Genomic DNA, 17,870 nt, shown 5'->3' on the forward strand with positions numbered 1-17,870 from the left:
CAAATTCTTTTTTTTTTTTTTCAAAGATTTTATTNTGTCTGCTCTTCTCCACCCCACTCATGTGCGTGCTCTCTCTCTCTCTCTCAAATAAATAAAATCTTAAAAACATAAAACCTACATATACACAAATTCTTTTTTTTTTTTTTCAAAGATTTTATTTATTTATTTGACAGAGAGACACAGCCAGCGAGAGTGGGAACACAAGCAGGGGGAGTGGGAGAGGAAGAAGCAGGCTTCCAGCGGAGGAGCCTGATGTGGGGCTCGATCCCAGAATGCCAGGATCACGCCCTGAGCCGAAGGCAGATGCTTAACCACTGAGCCACCCAGGCGCCCCATATACACAAATTCTATGAACATACATAGATGATTACCTGATAGAAATCTGTACATAATGTTCATAATGTTCACTAAAAGACAAGTTCTAGAATATTGAAAGCAGTGTTCTCTGCAGTAGCCCCAACCTGCAAACAACCCAAATTGTGAACAATGCTGCCCTGAACATGGGTGTACAAATATCTGTTGGGATCTCTGCTTTCAGTTATTTTGGGCGTAGACCCCAAAGTGGAATTGCTGGATCATATGGTAGTTCTGTGTTTAGTTTCTTGAGGAAATGCCACAATTGTGTATTCTCGTATTTTGGCAATTTCTGTTTTCATATCTAATAATGGCAAGTATTGATCAACATACCTTAGATAGACAACTATTAAGGTCCTCAGTAATTAAGAGTGTAAAGAGGGGGATGCCTGGGTGGCTCAGCCGGTTAAGCATCTGCCTTTGGCTCCGGTCATGATACCAGGGTCCTGGGATCAAGCCCTCATTGGGCTCCCTGCTCATTAGGGAGCCTGCTTCTCCCTTTCCTTCTCCCTGCTGCTCTGCCTGCTTGTGCGTGCACGCTGTCTCCCTGTCAAATAAATAAATAAAATATTTTTTTAAAAAAGTGTAAAGAAGCCTTGAGATTAAAAAAAAAAAAAAAGGCAAGAACTGCAGCTTTAATGAACTGTATTACTCGCCAGGGAAGAGAAGGGTTGAAGCAGTCATTGCTAATGGGGGTGGATGAGGTGGGTGATCCTCTCCTTTGCTCTGCAGTCTCCCAGTTTGGAGGATACCTTATATAGTCACCCTAATAATGGATCCATTATCAGGTGGATCGTCAGACTGGGTAATCCAGTCACCTGTGCTTGGTGTTGTAGTAGAGCTTCCTGAACTGACAAGTTTTTATCTTCTTATAGACCATGCTTTAGAATGAAGAAACTACGGAATACAGCTTTATTACACCCCTGGTTGTTACATTTAACATCTCTTTGTATGGTATTAATAAGACATCAGGCCGTTTTTTTTTTTTCCTAAAAGAAAGCCTCTTATCATATATTCACAAAACATATGTTGCCAATGTGACTGCTCTCAAAATACCAGTAATTTTGACGACCATACATTCCTTTTAAATTTTGACTAATGATTTGAAATCTGTCTAATGCTTCTGACTTCCTTCCCCTGTTACTTGGAATATAACTAAAAAATTTCCCCATGTATTTTTTTGTTAAAAATGTCAAATGGGGGTGTCTGGGTGGTTCAGTCAGTTAAGTGTCTGACTCTTGGTTTTGGCTCAGGTCGTAATCACAGGGTTGTGGGATCCAGCCCCGTGTTGGGCTCCGTGCTCAGTGGGGAGTCTCTTTGAGATTCTTCCTCTCCTTCTGCCCCTGCCCGCTGCCCCCCCATGCTGTCTTTAACTCGCTCTCCCTAAAAATAAATAAGTCCGTAAAAAAAAAAAGGTCAAATGGATTTTTGAGACACAAATGTTTGTTTCCTATATAAACGTTGACTGAAAACATCACGTTGAGGATCATGTGCATTGTATGCAGTTCGCATATTAACAACCTGTGTGTGTCTTCCCAGGAAAATGCTAACGGGGGAGGGTTTGCAGGGTGTGTTTGCTTGATGCAGTCTTTTCTTCTGGTCTGCAGAACACATCACTTCCTCCCAAGGCAGGTGGCACCAAGCCCATTCAGTTGCTAGTCCTTGTATGCAGCCTAGAGTTCTGTAGCACAGTTTGATGTCCAGTAGTTTCACTGGGTCTGGCTACCATGCACTAAAGGTTATCTTCCATCCCTCTCCCCTTCAAGGACAATTGTGGTAGAGGGTCAGAAAGAAGGGGGCAGGATAACCCAAATAAGCTCTCCCATTTGGACAAGGAAAGAACGAGCAGCAATGTCTTGGCTCACCTTGCTCCTGACTGGCAATTTGTCTGAGACCTCTGTGTGCTTAGATGGGGCCTGTTGCTTGATAGGCTTCACTTTAGGTTGAGCAGATGGGGAGCCAAAGCTCCTAAATCTGATCCACCGTCCCATATGTCAGATCTCAGCCCACAACTTCTCCGAGGTAGCAGAGGGCAGAGTGCTTCTACTTTCTCTGGAGCCTTTCTGAAGTGTATCCTCTTGGCTACACTTTCTGTTTCATTTCCTCCATCTTAGTCCTTCAATCTGCTTTGTTATCCAGAAATTTGTTGAAATCTCATGTATGTGGTTGGTCCCTGTCCCTTACTATTTCTGCCTAAAAGGCCATGGTTTTATTCCGTACTGTGCTTATCGACATTCATTTCAGTGGGATATTGAGGTCAAAAGGCCTGCACTCTGTCTGCTTTCATCAACAGGAAGTTTTCAGTTTTGAGAGAATGAGCTGATCTTACATTAGAAGGAGCCCGTTGCAACACTTTTGTTGTTCCATGTTTGGGGTGAAGGATAAACATGGTTCCTCTTGATTGATGGCACCTGTGAATTCTAGGCTTCTGCTCTTGACATTAAGAAGGGCAAGAGCTGACAAGTGATCATGGGAAATGCCTGTGTTTGATTGGAGTTGGCTGATGGAGGAGAGGACACTGGGTAGGAGACCAGGGAAGAGAAGGAGAGGATGGTGTGCTACCAGATCCTGAAAGAACAAGTTTTTGAGAAGAAAGAAAAGCTGTGTCAAGTACCATGGAGAGGTCAAGTAGAATGAGGAGCAGACGAGGTTTTACCTTGCCAACATTTCCCACAATGGTTTAAAAATCCTTTCATGGAAGATGGTATCCCAGAAGGTGATAGGACCTAAGTTTTTCTGAACAGTAAACCTTTATACATTTCCCATTTTATGGATTTTGCTAAGTTCTTGTGAGATTTTATTTATTTATTTGACAGAGAGCGCTTGAGTACAAGCAGGGGGAGCAGCAGGCAGAGGGAGAAGCAGGCTCATCTGGGACTCGATCCCAGGACCCCGGGATCATGACCTGAGCCGAAGGCAGACAACTTAACTGAGCCACCCAGGCGCCCCAGTCTTATGATATTTTTAAGCCTCTGTTACCTTATGAAATAACTAGTACTGTGTGTGTTTATAACCTGTTTCTTTAAACATTACAAAGTCTCAGTCTTCTGTACCAAAAAGTAGTTGCTGTCCTGTTAAGCTGCAAGTAACTGAAAACCACAAATAATAGTGGCTTAAACACGATAGAAATATAAATACACTTCTTCCTCACATGTCAAGGATTCAGGTTCCTTCTCTCTGTTCCACTATCCTGAGTGTATGACTTCCACCCCAGCACAGGATGACTGCTGGAATTCCAGCCATCATGTCCATATTTCAGAAAACAGGAAGAAGGGAAGAAGAGAGAAAAGGCCTCTTCCTTTCCTGTAAGGACTCGTAGTAGAAAATGCACTGTTTTGCATCTACCCCATTGGTCAGAACTCTGTCACATGTCCTTGCTTGGCTGCAAAGGAAGCTGGGAAATGCCCTGTCTAGGTGGCCATGTGCTTGACTAAGCCTTGGGGTTCCTATTATAATGGAAGAAAAGGAGAATAGGGGTTGGGACAAACAGAGAACTTTGAGCACTTCCAAAGGCCTGAAGATGCCTGTGAAAAATTGGTAGGCATTCTACAAAGCAGTGCAGAAGCAAAGCTGTGGGAAGACGAGGGCAGAGAGTAAAAGTGTCCAACTGTGGCGGCCGAGGGTCTCCTGTGTTGGTGGTAGGCAGCCGGGTCACTGACATCCAGATAAGGAGAAAAGGGACTGTTTTGCATGTGTGAGGATGGGAAAGAAGGGCAGGGGTCAAGTACAGGTAGCTGCCTGTGGCTTAGAGGGAGAACCCTCAAGGCACAGGCTTTGGGGATCTGTTCGTGAGTGGTCCATAAATATCTGGCAAACAAAGGAATAATATCTAGAAAACTCACTGCATCTCAGTAGATCCCAAGACCCTGAGATCATGACCTGAGCCAAAACCAAGAGTCGGACGCTTAACTTCCTGAGCCACCCAGGCACCCTCCCTTCCTTAAAGTCATCCTTACCCTCAACATGAGGCTCAAACTCACAACCCCGAGATCAGGAGTTGCATGCTCTACTGACTGAGCCAGCCAGACACCCCTAAAAATCTTAATTCTTATGAAATTGTATGGAAATGACCTGTTAAAGACAACCAGCAATGGTGCTGCTTTAACTAGATGACTTCAGATAAAAATTATCACACATGCAGTCTCTCCACTGTTGCAACAGAAATGTACTTTTCCTAGATGTTGGACCAGTCACTTGCTGGCGGGGGTGCAGGTCCTGGCAGGGCTCTCCTGCTGCCTGGAGGGCCTAACAAGGATGCCATGGTTAGGTTCTCAGTGTGATGTGGCACTTCTTTTTGGAGAAGTGAATCAGTAACTGATTAACTCAGTCTTCAAAATAATAATAGCCTTCTAAATAAGAGGTCATTGGTGGAAAAATAATCAGTTGAGATGTGGTCCCATTATGTCACATATGGAAGTAGGCTCAGGGGGACTGAAGAGCCAGCCCTCATTCTGATTGCCTTTAGCCAGTTTTTCCAGGGGCTTCCCTCTGAAGGCATAAATCATAAATCTTCCATATTCCCTTCAACTGTAGGTGGATAGTGTCCCATCCTACTTTTTGAGTATGAGGGTAGTTTGTAGAAGCCCAAAGACCTCCTTCACTGGCTGCGTTAAATAGAATCTCCCACTGCAGTCCGGTCTGTGCTGTCTTGAGGCTGATGTCTGTCACCCCCTGTAGTTTTGGGAGAGCCAGGGCCACATGGGCTTTGTTTTTTCACAGGGATGTCAGCCAGACTCTCAGTTTTCTCTTGAACAGTTGCCGTTTCTATCTTCTATCTGCTTCACAGAATTCTCTGTACAGAGAATTTTAAATTTTCACATAGTGGTCTGTTGAAAACACGCTACAAGAGAGTAGCTATTTTGAGCACTTTGAAAAAGAACCATTTCTTCTAGAGATATCAGCCTTTCCTAGAGGCTTTTTATCAGAAAAGTGACATCTCATCGTTCTAGAGGGTCCTGCTTGAGTCCTAGGAACTGTGGTTAGACATCCTCTTTCCTAGATCTCTGGAAGAATTATCTGGATTACAGGGTTTGGTGTTCTAATATACAACCCTTACATTTCTCATTGGTCTTAAAATATCCAAAATATGAGCTCTCTGTCTTCTGTGCACTGGGAGCAGCTCTCCTGCCGCAGCCCCTCATCCCCTGAAAATGTATGTCTTTGCGAAGTTCCTCTCCACCCCCTTCCTGGGCGGAGCACCTCTCAGCTGTTGAGCCGGATCAATGTCTACAGCGGTGCTAAAAGCACCTGAGACACTGACAGATGAGAGCCTCAGTAGCTTGGCAGCCCTGTGTCCCCTGACCTCACTTATTCCCAGCTGCAGCTGAACCAGAGCCATTTCAAGGGACATCGGCACAATAGCCAAGTTCATTGGGGCTGGGGCTGCCATGGTAGGGTTGGCTGGCTCTGGGGCTGGAATTGGGACTGTTGGGGAATTTCATCATCGGTCATGTCAGGAACCTGTCTCTGAAGCAACAGCTCTTCTCCTACGCCATTCTGGGCTCTGCCCTTGCAGAGGCCATGGGGGCTCTTTTGCCTGATGGTGGCCTTTCTCATCCTCTTCACTATGTGAAGGAGCTGAGTCTCCATCTTTCTCCCGTGTCTCACCTGCCTTGTATGTTCCTTTTCTTATACCTCCCCAGGTAGCACGGGGCAAGTGGTTGGCTCAGGGTTTGACAGAGGGAAGACAAATAAATACTGTATTAGTAAGAGAAAAGAAAATCCAAAATATAAGAATGAGCCATGAAGTTGAAAAACCAAAGACTTTGAGTATCCAGGGGATCAAAAAGGGGATGGAAAACCAGGACGGTTTGAGATTTTTCAGGGCCCCTTTTTTTTCCAGAGAATTTGGCCCAGGATTTCCATCTTCATTCATCATAAATGTCTCTTGGCTTTGACAAGTTCAGTATAGATAATGTGGCTGGGGAAGCTGACCTCAGGGGCTACTTGTTTTGGTTACTTTGAAGAATCTCATGTTGCCTCTTATGGTTATCCATGTGGGACTAGGGCTTGCTCATCATTCTGACTTATTTAGCACTGCTTGGGGAGGGGGCAGAGGAAGGGCTTGTGGAGTGGCAACATTTGAGCTGAGGGAGCAGGAATGTGTCTGGAAAGATGGACCAAGAATAAGTCAGGGGTCCCAGTGGGAAGGCCTGAGGGCCAGGCCAGAAAGTTTAGGGGGAAGCCAGGAAAGATGTCAGCACGGAGGAGTTGAGAGGCTTAGATATATCCATTTGGTACTTTATAAAAGTATGGAAACAATACTTATTTGGTGGAAAATGTGGAGGTGATGGGAAATTATTTAAAAATTTAAATTACCTTTAATTTTACTACCTAGAATATGGCTGCTGTTAGCATTTTTATTGGGCCCTGCTAATCTTTTTTTCTGTGGCTGCTTGGTGCTTTTCCCTATCTTTGTAAAGTAGATCACATAAGTTGTTTCTTCTTATAAGGGCATGATGAACATCCTCACGTCAATGCAGGATTTCTCTAGATACTCTCTTTGGATATATTTCTCACCAAGGAATGACTAGATCAGAGGAGATGTGAACCATTTAAAGGTTCTTAATACATATTTCCAAATTGCCTTTCAGAAAGATGGTACTAATTTACATTTGCTTGAGTGCTGTATGAGTATACTGGTTTTCTCCAAGCCTGGTCCACTGTGAATGTTCTTTTTATCTATTCAGTCTGATGTGAGAAAATGGCTTCTATGACCATTTTACTTTTGATGTCATTGATTATTAGTGAGGTTAAATAAGTATACAGATTATTTGTATTTGGCAAATTGTCTCTTGCAGACTTTTTCCTATTGGCATGGCCACATTTTATTGATTTGTAAGAGGTTTTTTTGTTTTTTTTAATAGTTAAGGAAGCTGAAAGATCTGATTTTTCACATAGACTTGCTACCTAGCGGGTGTTTGAGGGCCAGGGGGCGCTGTTCAGCAGGGCTGTGATGTTATTACACGTCCTGATCGTGCATTGACCAGCTGGTGACTTGTATGTATATCTAGAGGCAGGCTTCCTGGATTATGAGAAGTATTGGCTCCTCTTTTACAGAGATGAGCAAAAAGGCTAGAACTTCAAGTCAGAATTTGAACCCAGGTAGGCTGAATCTGAGTTCCATGCTCTTTGCTTTAGCCATTCTGCCCTTCCTGGCCTCCTGGTCTCCCTAGTCATTTCCTTCCATGGCTTGGCCAAAGAGCCCCTAACACAGAAGGATCTGTGAGCATCTCAGGGTTAGCCAACAGGGCCGTGGGGGCAAGAGAGCACTTGCCTCACTCTGCACCTGTTTTGGAGAGAGGAGGTGGGCTAGTGGCCTCAGAGTTCTTTGGGCCCTGCATGCTGGAAGCTGGGGCCTCTCTGCACGGGCCCTGGAAGCTGCACCAATGTGAGGCCTTTGTGGCATGGAGCCCTTACCCCCTGATGCTCTCTTGAGCCCCAGCTTCTCCGTGGAACCCTCTCTGTTCCCACACCCCATTTCTTCATCTTCCTTCCTTTTCCAGTCTTCTGTGGAAATTGACTGTTCAAGTTCTGGTTAGGTGCTGTCTCATCAGCAAATAAAGTTTCTGGAGTTGGGCTCCTTGTCTTAGAGTCCTGTAGCTCCCACGAGATTTTGTAAAGGATGCATGTTGATCTGTCATGATGGTTTCTGGCAGGGAGGCAAAGCTGACTGTCACTGGGAGAAGAAAGCTCGAAGGCACAGCCCTCCTGCCAGCTTGGTCATAAGCTCCTGGTTACTGTCAGAATTGGCTGTCCCTAGCACATATGGTTGTCAGAAGGTGGAGTGGTGCTAAGTCAGCTGTGAAGATTAGCAGCTGGCTGGGCAGTGAGAATCAGGCCTCTGGTTTCAGGAGGAATTTGTAGAGCTTAGTGACTAGAGTTGGAGAGCAAAAAAAAAAATATTGGCATGTCAGTATTTATTTCTAGTACTGAAGTACCACATTATGTTAACATGATGTGTACCCCTTTCAGAAGTAGCCTGACTTCTGGCACCATATTTTATTTTATTTTTTGCTAGTGGTGATCCACTGAATTGATTTTAAGACCCGGTAGGTTTCAATCCACAGCTTGAAAAACACCAATACCCCTGAGATAGGAATTGTTTCTGTCTTTTAGATGAAAAAGCTAAGCCCCGGAAAGTGACACGATGTCTCCTAGGATTACACAGCTAGTACCGGTTCCGCCTTCCCCATTCTTCTGGGGTACTCATCTCCTTGGGATAGACTTGCTTCTTTGGAAAGTCGGTTGCATCCTTCTTCTTCTTCTTTCTTTTTTTTTTTTTTTGGTCTAGTTTACCACTCCCTCTTACTTGTGTTTACGGGATTGATATTCATTATTAATGTAGCTTTAGTGAATTCCAGTATTACAGTTCTTAAGTACCGAGAATGTTGTTGTGATTATGAATAGTATACATTTGCTCATTGTTTGGGAAGTTTTGTGATTTGGAGGCTTTCATGGCATTCTTCCTCTGTTTCCCCCCTAATAGAATGAAACTCTACAGGTGCATAGATGGCATGCATGTGTGACAGATGAATCGGACTAGGTGTAAACAGCTCCCCACTGTCACTGGCAGCAAAGCATGCTGACTCGAATTTCCTTCTCTGTGTGTAGAAGCCTATGGATAGATTTCTTCTCACCCGATGTCTCCTCAGGCTGCAGAATACCTACCTTCAGGGCCTAAGTATCCTGTCGGTCCTGTTAATCTCAAGCCTTTCTGGGTGAGAGCTTATTGCTCACATCCAGGACCTCTTGGAGTAAATGGCTCTGGAACAGCAGGGACTGATGTTTAACAGGGCATGCTTAGAAACGCTTGATTGGGCACTGAGTCTGAGGACCCTCTCGGACTGCGAATTGCTCACTGGCTGTATCCATTCTTAGGTCAGCCCTAGTTCTAAGAGCCTGGGCCACCTGAGTTCCCCGTCCTTGATAGAGTTATCTGGGAGAGAGGCAGCTTGGAAACACTCTGAAGACGGGTCTGCAGATAGCCAGTGGCCTGAGAATGAGGGAGGAGGATCCTCTGGGATTCAGACTTGAGCACTGAAGCACTAAGTCTATGCCATTGGGGCAGACAGCATCTTCATTCATTAGCACCTGAGTCCTGCCCCGGCAGAGCAATAGAGATTCCAGGCTTTTTTTTTTTTTTTTTAAAGATTTTATTTATTTATATGACAGAGACAGAGACAGCCAACGAGAGAGGGAACACAAGCAGGGGGAGTGGGAGAGGAAGAAGCAGGCTCATAGCGGAGGAGCCTGATGTGGGGCTCGATCCCACAACGCCGGGATCACGCCCTGAGCTGAAGGCAGACGCTTAACCGCTGTGCCACCCAGGTGCCCCGAGATTCCAGGCTTTGAAAACAAGATAGCAGGCCCCAAATGGAGTCACTTATGCTAAGCTTTGCATCACCAAACTGAAACTTAATTAGTTTCGGCTCTCCCAGAAATGGAATCTTAAACTAGTCAGAAGTCATCTGACAGCACCAGTTAGGTAATCTGCCTGATAGACCCCTATCATCCCCTAGAGGAAAATGACCTCACAGTAACCAGTCTGCTTTGGGCTACCATAACTTCCTTATTCCTACTCACTTCTGCCTATAAAAGTCTTATTTTGCACAGCTCCTCAGAGCTCCTTTCTGTCTGCTAGATGGGATGGTGTCCTATTCAGAATCATTGAATAAAGCCAATAAAATCTTTAAAATTTACTCAGCTAAATTTTGTTTTTTTAACAAAGGAAACCTAGGATGATGATGTTAAATAAGCGTCCTCATTGCAGAGGTGCATAATAATCTTTGCATAGAAGATTTGCAACCCCGAACATCTATAAGCCATTTTTAAAAAATTTATGAAGTAGGTACATTTTGGTTATCCAGAAGTTTCACTGTGGATAAGTGGATTTTTCCTTAATACCGAGAACTGAGGTGTTAGAGTTTATTCTATTCACTAAACCTCAACTTCTCAGCTGAGATGGCATTGTGTGGGGACAACAGCCAGCCTGTCCACAGTGCGAAGACTTGGAGTGGCCCCTATAGCTATGGTTATTACGAAGATGGTGAGTAATTTTTTGGTTGATGTATCTGTCTGTCTTTGCATGGAGTGACAACCAGTTTGGCAGTGGCTTAGCTTCTGGAAGCCCAAGCTGCAGGAAGCAGGTATTTCCCTTTTGCAAGATTGCTGGACAGAAAAGCAGTCAGCAGCTGCTGGAGATTATCTTCTCATTCTACTACCCACCTTTATTCTGGATGTTTGATGTCTCATCCTTAGAATGTTCTTAAGAATTTCTCATTCCTTCCACTTAATGGAATTTGCAAATCTGGGTGCATGCTGTGAGCTGGTGCCACTTTGTGCAGAGTGGCTGGCTATGTGAGAAATCATGCTTGCCATTCTAACCTACAGACTCGGGAGTGGAGAACTCCTTAGTTGTTCCTTAACCTGTCACCTTCTCTCTCTTCCTCCCTTTGTGAAGAAATCTGTATTGGGGACCTCGTATATATCAGTCAATGTTGTAGGCCATGGGGATGTAGCAGTGAATAACCAAAGTGCCTTTGACGTATACTTTGTGTTCCAGTGGGGGAAATAAATGTGTAATAATTTCAGATGGTAGTGATATTATGAAGAACAAAGCGGGTATTTTTTTCTTTTTTTAAGATTTTATTTGTCCATTTGTCAGAGAGAGAGCGAGAGAGAGCACACAAGCAGGGGGAGCAGTAAGCAGAGGCNGGTAAGCAGAGGCAGAAGGAGAAGTAGCCTCCCCACTAAGCAAGGAGCCAGATGTAGGACTCGATCCCAGGACCCTGGGATCATGACCTGAGCTGAAGGCAGTTGCTTAACCGACTGAGCCACCCAGGCATCCCAAGCAGGTATTTTTTAATATGAGGGCAGCATTTTGAAGTGTTAGTGTTAGAAGGGCCCTTCCACTAATGAGTCTGATTGGCTCAAAGGACAGATGTGTTCTTACTCTTTCTAGAGCATTTTCCATTACTCAAGGGACATGTGCAGAGACGCATACCTTTTGTAGGGCAGAACTGAGCCATTTAGGGCTCTGAAAGGTTTTACTCTATTATCCCTGGCAACATTAGTTTTTGTCTGCAAATACAGCTCATGACTACTCTGGGTTTTATGGGTGCCCCTGGCGGTCTCCCTCACCAGCCTCCCTGGCCCCAGTCATTTTAACCCTTGGGAACGGCTGAAAATGCAGCCCTTTTAGTCATTAGTTGGATTGGTATAGCCGTAGCTCTAGGATGGTCTTCCCCACACAAATGCCGGCACACCATTTTTCTAGGCTTTGTAGATAAAGGTTGATGAATTTGATTAAAATTTAATGAATTTGGGGGCACCTGGGTGGCTCAGTCAGTTAAGTGTCTGACTCTTGATTTCAGCTCCCGTCATGATCTTGGGGTTGTGAGGTCGAGCCCCACCCGGTTGGGTTCCGCACTGGGTGTAGAGCCTGCTTAAGATTCTCTTTCCCTACCTCTGCCCTTCCCCACTACTCCTGCGCGTGCACTCTCTCTCTCTCAAAAACAAAACAAAAACAAACAAAAAACAAAACCAAAACATTAAAATTCAATGAGTTTTAAAAAGACATTTAGCTTTTACCAGATTCAAGGCAAGGAGCAGTCAAGATAAAGGTGAATAGTGCAGTCCTTACTTTGGATGAGCTCAAAATCAAATCAGATTATGGAAAGTTCCCTCTTAACATAAGTACAAATGGGCAACAAATGGTGTGAGGAGGTATAAGTAACATCCTGTGGGAACTTTATTTGTAGAACATAAAGCTGGTGGGAAGGATAGTCTTTTAGTTACCTGGGGCCGTTCTAACAAATTGCCAGCAACTAGGTGGTTTGAAACAACAGAAATTTGTTCTCTCACTTCTGGAGGCTGGAAGGCTGAAATGAAAGTGTTGGCAGGCCTGCATTCCTTTCAGTCTATAGGGGAGAATCCATGCCTTGCTTCTTCCCGGCTTCTGGTGACTATTGGCATTCCTTGGCTTTTGGCCACATCTCTGTCTATGCTATCTTCACATTGCCTCTCTTCTGTGTGTCCAGTTTTTCTCTGCCTCCCTCTTATAAGGATACAAGTGATTGAATTTAGGGACCAACTGAATAATCCAGGATACGCCTCCTTTCAGGACCCTTGATTCAAACACACTGCCAGATGAGGGAATATTTACTCTTTTGCCATGTAAGGTAATATTCACAGATTCCTACGTCAATTTATTTTGAGGGAGGAGCCATTTTTTACTCCTGTCTGCCACAGATGAGAATCAGGAAAGATCTTCCTTGAGTCTTGGTGGCTTCTAAGATGGGACTTGAAGGATACTCAGGGAGGAGAAAAGGCAAGGGGCAAAGGGGGAGAAGAAGGGAGGGTGGGATGTAAGCAGGGCTAACGGGTAGTTAGTTGTACTTGGATGGAGCATGTAGTGTGTGCAGGGTGTGAAGGGCCTGGAATGGAGGTAGTTTGTCTTTAATTCACTAGGCAAAAATGAGTGCAGAATGGGTGTGATCAGAGCTGTGCTTTATGAAGATTAATCTGGGAGTGTGTGCAGAATAAATTAGAGAAGGGAGGAATTGGTGGAGAACCAATTGGGAGGCCAGTGTAGTAAAGAAAGGTTGATGTGCAGACGTNCGTAGACGTCAGCAAGGGTACTAACAGTGGGAATGGGAGTGAGGAAAGACCCTGTAGTAAGAGGATCGCACAGTTTGAGAACTGATGAGGGGTTCGTGTGTGTGTGTGTGTGTGTGTGTGTTAACAGTTGAACTAAGTAAATTTTAAAAGGATCTAATTCGCTTTTATTAAATGATCCATGAATTGGGCAGCATCCTATCTAGCAAGGAGAGGGGAGCTGTGAGGAGTTGTACAGAATGGAAGGCTTTTTGGGGGGCAGAGGGTGCAAGAAAGTTACTAGCAAAAGGCTTGTTCCAGGCTAGGGAAGAGAACCTGGGGGTCTTCTCATGCAGATTACCTTATCTTCCTTGGGGGGATAGAGAGGGTCCATGTGACAGCCCTGCCAGCACTGATCAAAAATTCCTGACCAGCCAGTTAAGACTACATCTCTGGGGGAGGTTGAAACTGCAATTAGATTTGGTGTTAAGCTTCGGTTTGGGAAGTTGGTGTAAGTGATGCCATTTGGAGCCTGTGGTTTTCAACAGGGGGTTGGAGACAGTGCTGAAGATCAGTATTCCCCATGGAGTGCACCTCAGGTAAATTAGGGTCTTGAAGGAAAACACAAGGAAGAGCTTGTGTGGGTTGGAAAGGAGGTGATAAGTTTGGACCTATCGAGTTTGAGGTGCTGGTTGGACACTGAAGTGTCTTATTGGCAGGTTGAAATGTAGTGCTGTAGCTTGGGAGAGGGGACATAGCTAGTGTTACGGAGGATGAGTCCATAGAGGAGAGGCTGATGGATGGCAGTGGATCACTCACTAAAGATCTGTGTACAAACACAACCCGCATTTAGGAAGTGTGGAGAAGAAGAACAGAAAAGATGTGACTGGAAAGGAAAAAAACTAAGAGTGTTTTAGTTATAAACACAGGAAGCTGCTCAAATTTGATGAAAAAGGAATTCAGTGGCTCGTGCAACTTAAAGACCAAGGGAATTTCAGCTTCAGGCCTAATTTAATCTAGAGGCTCAAAAAAACAAAAACAAAAAACAAAAAAAAACACAAAAAACCCCCCAAAACACTAGGGGCTCGAATGTCACCAAGCCTTGGTCACTCGCTTTCACATTGCGTTTGTTTTCAGGCTTCACATGATTATAAGATTTTCCAGCAGGTGAAAGTCCCATGGACAAGGTCATGCCTTCTTCCTGGGGGCTCCAGAAGAAGTACAGAGAATTGCTGTGATAAGTTTGTGTGTCCAGTGAAAACATACAAACCGTGACCCAAACGTATTTATCAATATTATCAGAACATATTGGTTCTTGAATGCTATCTCATTCTGTCAGTAGACTAATGGCTTAAGGCATGTAGAGTTGTAAGTAATGGGGATTTTAGAATTTCTGGTAGGGCTGGATTGTTATGTTGTCCAAACCAGTGTTCTCTTTGTATTGAGCCAACAATGATTAGATTTCCTATTGTTTTTCCCTCTCTGGGGCCAATTATTGGGTATCTCTGGTCAGTTTTTCTAAATTATCATTTGGGAGAACATCCTTTTGGAACATGATAGAAGTTAGGCTGTTCCTTGAGACCATTCCTTGAGAACGGTGTTTTTGGCAGAAGTTCCAGCAAGGTGTTCAATTTGGCCTCCAGGGAGTTGAGTCTGGGATGCCTAGAAACCTTAATAGTAGCCAGAGCAGCCAACGAAAGTATATCATCTAATACATTTTGGACATAGGAGCCATATTTAATTTTGTCCCCATTGGAGATAGGGACACCTGGTTGTTTCCGTAACATTCCAAATCATGAGTTACCCCAAAGGAATAGCAGCTATCAGTATAAATATTTACTGTTTCACCCTGGGCTAAGCTCAAGTAAGGGTTTATAGAACTCTGTCTTTTGGGCGGAAAGAGCTAAAGGTAAAGGTGCTGCCTCAGTGACTTCAAAAGGAGTCACACTAGCATACCCAGCATGATATTTACCATTTCATCCTATAAATAAGAATAGTCAGCAAACCATGAAAAATTTGCATTGGTTATAGGAGTTCCTGTAAATTTCATTGGGAGCCAAAAAGTAATGTCAGCATTAAACAGTCATGAGGAGTTTTGTCTGGATGCAGAAGTAGTCCTTTTTTCCAGATCAGATGCCCTAAATATGGAACCTGAGTTTGAGCAAACTGGGGAGGGTGGGGGAATATATATAATTATATATATTATGTATATATGATCTATATAAATATATATTTTTATACATGGGGGGAGAGGGAGACTTTAAGTCCCTTTAAGGCCAAAAGTGTTTTTTTTTACTTTTTAAAGATTTTTAAGTAATCTCTACACCCAGTATAGGGCTCCAGCTCACAACCCCGAAATCAAGAGTCATATGCTCTACCCACTGAGCCAGTCAGGTGCCCCTTAAGGCCAAAGTTTTAACAGGTGAATGCTGTCTCCTGTGAAGAGGTTTGAGAAAGGGAGCAGAGAAGCAAATCATATACATATTGTAACCAACTAGAGCCTGCAAAAAACTTTATATCCTCCAAATCAGCTTTTAAGGTTTATAGAGTTAAGAAAGACGGCCCGTGTAACCTGGGGCATTACTGCCCTGGTTTATTATTGTTCTTCCCAAGTGAAAGCAAGAAAATCCTGACTGTCCTTATGAACTGGAATAGTGAAAGTGCACTATATAGACAATTTATAGTGAAGAAGGATTTGCTTTCAGTGGGAACAGACGTCAGTGTATGGGGACAACAGGGCGCCCAGGGATAATGTTATTTATTGCTCCGAGGTCCTGGACTAACCTCCATCCTTGGCCACTGGGTCTTCTCACAGGTAAAATAGGGCTCCCAGGGACTAGTGCAGGGGATGATAAGGCACTGAGTCCTGTGGTCTCTTATTACGGGCTTGATGCCTTAAAGGGCTTCTTTATTTATAGGGTATTTGTTCTGGGGAGAGGTTGTGAGGGATCTGTTTGAATCTTGATGGGAGGCGTGCTGTGAATTCTGCCAGTATCAGTTGAGGAATCTGCCCATAAAGAGGGCGGTAGCTGACCTGATGGAGACAAATGAGCGGTGTCCCCAGACTCCCCTATCGTGCCATCAGAGATGGAACAAATAAAAGATGTTGAAGGGTCATTTAATCCACCTGGTTGGCAGTTTTGATTCTAGAATTATTCCCATCTTTTCGGAGACATTCTGGCACGGTACTTTTCTAAGAAATCTTGGCTGTAAATGAATGGGGTGGAGAAACTAAGGAGAAAAGGGTGGGACTCTCTCAAAGGGCCTGAACAAAAGGGAATGGGTGCAGAGACAGGAACCTGTTGAGGTTTATGAGAGACACCCTCCCCGCCCCCCATCATGTGAGCTGTTTTCCTGCTCTGATGCCTGCGGGACCTGCTTTCCAGGAGTGATGTTGAGCATGGAGAATGCAGCTCTGGGGTCAGTAAGACAAAGAGATTTATTCTCAGTCTGGACAGTGGTTTCTCCAAGCCAATTAGAGGGGGGACTGTGAAGAGTCCCTGTAGGTCCTTGGAGCCCCGTCCCTGGGAATTAGGACACTGGAAAGGCTGGCTAGAGGGCTGAGGGCTTCTGGAATGCTTAAGTTTGTAACAGTCTTTTTTTCCCCAGTGCCCTGACCCTTTGCACCAATAGCAGAAACCAGAGGGTTTTGGTCTGGTTAGGGGCCTTCACTTGCCAGAGTTGAAAATTGAGGATTTTAGTGGTCTTTCTTTCAGGTGACCCTTGTGGGTGTGAGTGAGCTGGTTTGCCAAGCTAGCTAAATGTGGAGTGGACAGAGTTTCCTGTTCCGTGCAAAGATCCTGGTTCAGGCTGTTCGTAAATGTAGAGTTAAATGCTTCCCAGGTGGATTTAGCCTCTAAAGGAAGGCCAGACTCTTCTTTAGAGACCGTTTGCAGTTGGTTATAGTAGTTACGATCAGGTTCATCAGCTTTTGTGTGCAAGCCTGAATCTTGTTCCAGTCAACAGGTGTAGGAAAAGCTGCTGTAACTGCCCTGTGGAGATTTCCAGCGAGCATTCTAGGATCTTTGCCAAAGTTGGGGGTTTGTTTCTCTAAATCTTTTAGGATGTTCTCATGGATCTAGTTTCATCCAGCGTTTGGCTTGGTCGTCACCGACAGGCACATGGCCTGACGGATACAAATCTTAGAAACTGGGGTGGCAGGTTGGCATAACTATGTTAAATTCTTCAGCGAACATGGATCCTGAGTGACTTTAGGAAACTGACTCTGGCTCGCAGTCTGACCTTGGTCCAGGTAGCATAAGAAATTTGGGGTTTATTCGGATCCTCAGAAGACTTAACTTTAAAGCGGCAGGTTTTATTACGTTCAGGAAAGGAGGGAGTGGGGAGAGGTTCAGAGGAAAAGGGAAGTACAGTGAAAGGGTTAGTATGAGGGGGGTGATGTAGAGAAGGTGGGGACTGAACAGCAAATACATTGGAGACAAGACAGGACAGGAAAAAAGAGGCCTCAGAAGCCCCCTTTTTCTCCTTTGCTTGCTTCCACTAGTCTAGAAGAGGCATTTTTAGATTCCTGTTAATGTTTGGAAGCTTCAAAATCCCCAAATCCCAAAATCCTTTTCAGTTTTGACAATTTTAGAGCTATGGCTGCCCAATTCAGTTTTGAGAAAGTAAGTTTGGGGAGAGTGAAAGTTCTCTATAATGGCCACTGAAGTCCTAAATTACTTTTGTTTAAGTTGGTCCTTTTAGTGAGAAAAAGAAGACTCAGAAGCCATTTAGACTTCTTTCCATGGTTTGCTTGCTTCAGTTAATTTAGAAATAGTATTTTGCACAGATGCAAACTTAGAATCCTGAAAATGTTTGGAAGCCTCAAGGTACCAATTAAAATAGGCATCCTATTCAGCTCTCTCTCTCTCTCTCATATTTAAGGAGCCACAACTTTCTTTTTTTTTTTTTTTTTTAAA

The 17,870-nt window shown here is 44.2% G+C and overlaps 1 protein-coding gene and 1 pseudogene across 3 annotated transcripts in view; both read left to right on the forward strand.

Annotated features, from left to right (window-relative positions):
* The window catches only part of CDS2 (CDP-diacylglycerol synthase 2), a 60,781-nt gene that overhangs the window by 10,084 nt on the left and 32,827 nt on the right, over nt 1-17,870 (forward strand). The window lies entirely within an intron of this gene.
* LOC100475341 lies at nt 859-9,529 on the forward strand (annotated as a pseudogene).

Source organism: Ailuropoda melanoleuca, chromosome 13 (assembly GCF_002007445.2).
Source record: "Ailuropoda melanoleuca isolate Jingjing chromosome 13, ASM200744v2, whole genome shotgun sequence".
Lineage (NCBI taxonomy): Eukaryota > Metazoa > Chordata > Mammalia > Carnivora > Ursidae > Ailuropoda > Ailuropoda melanoleuca.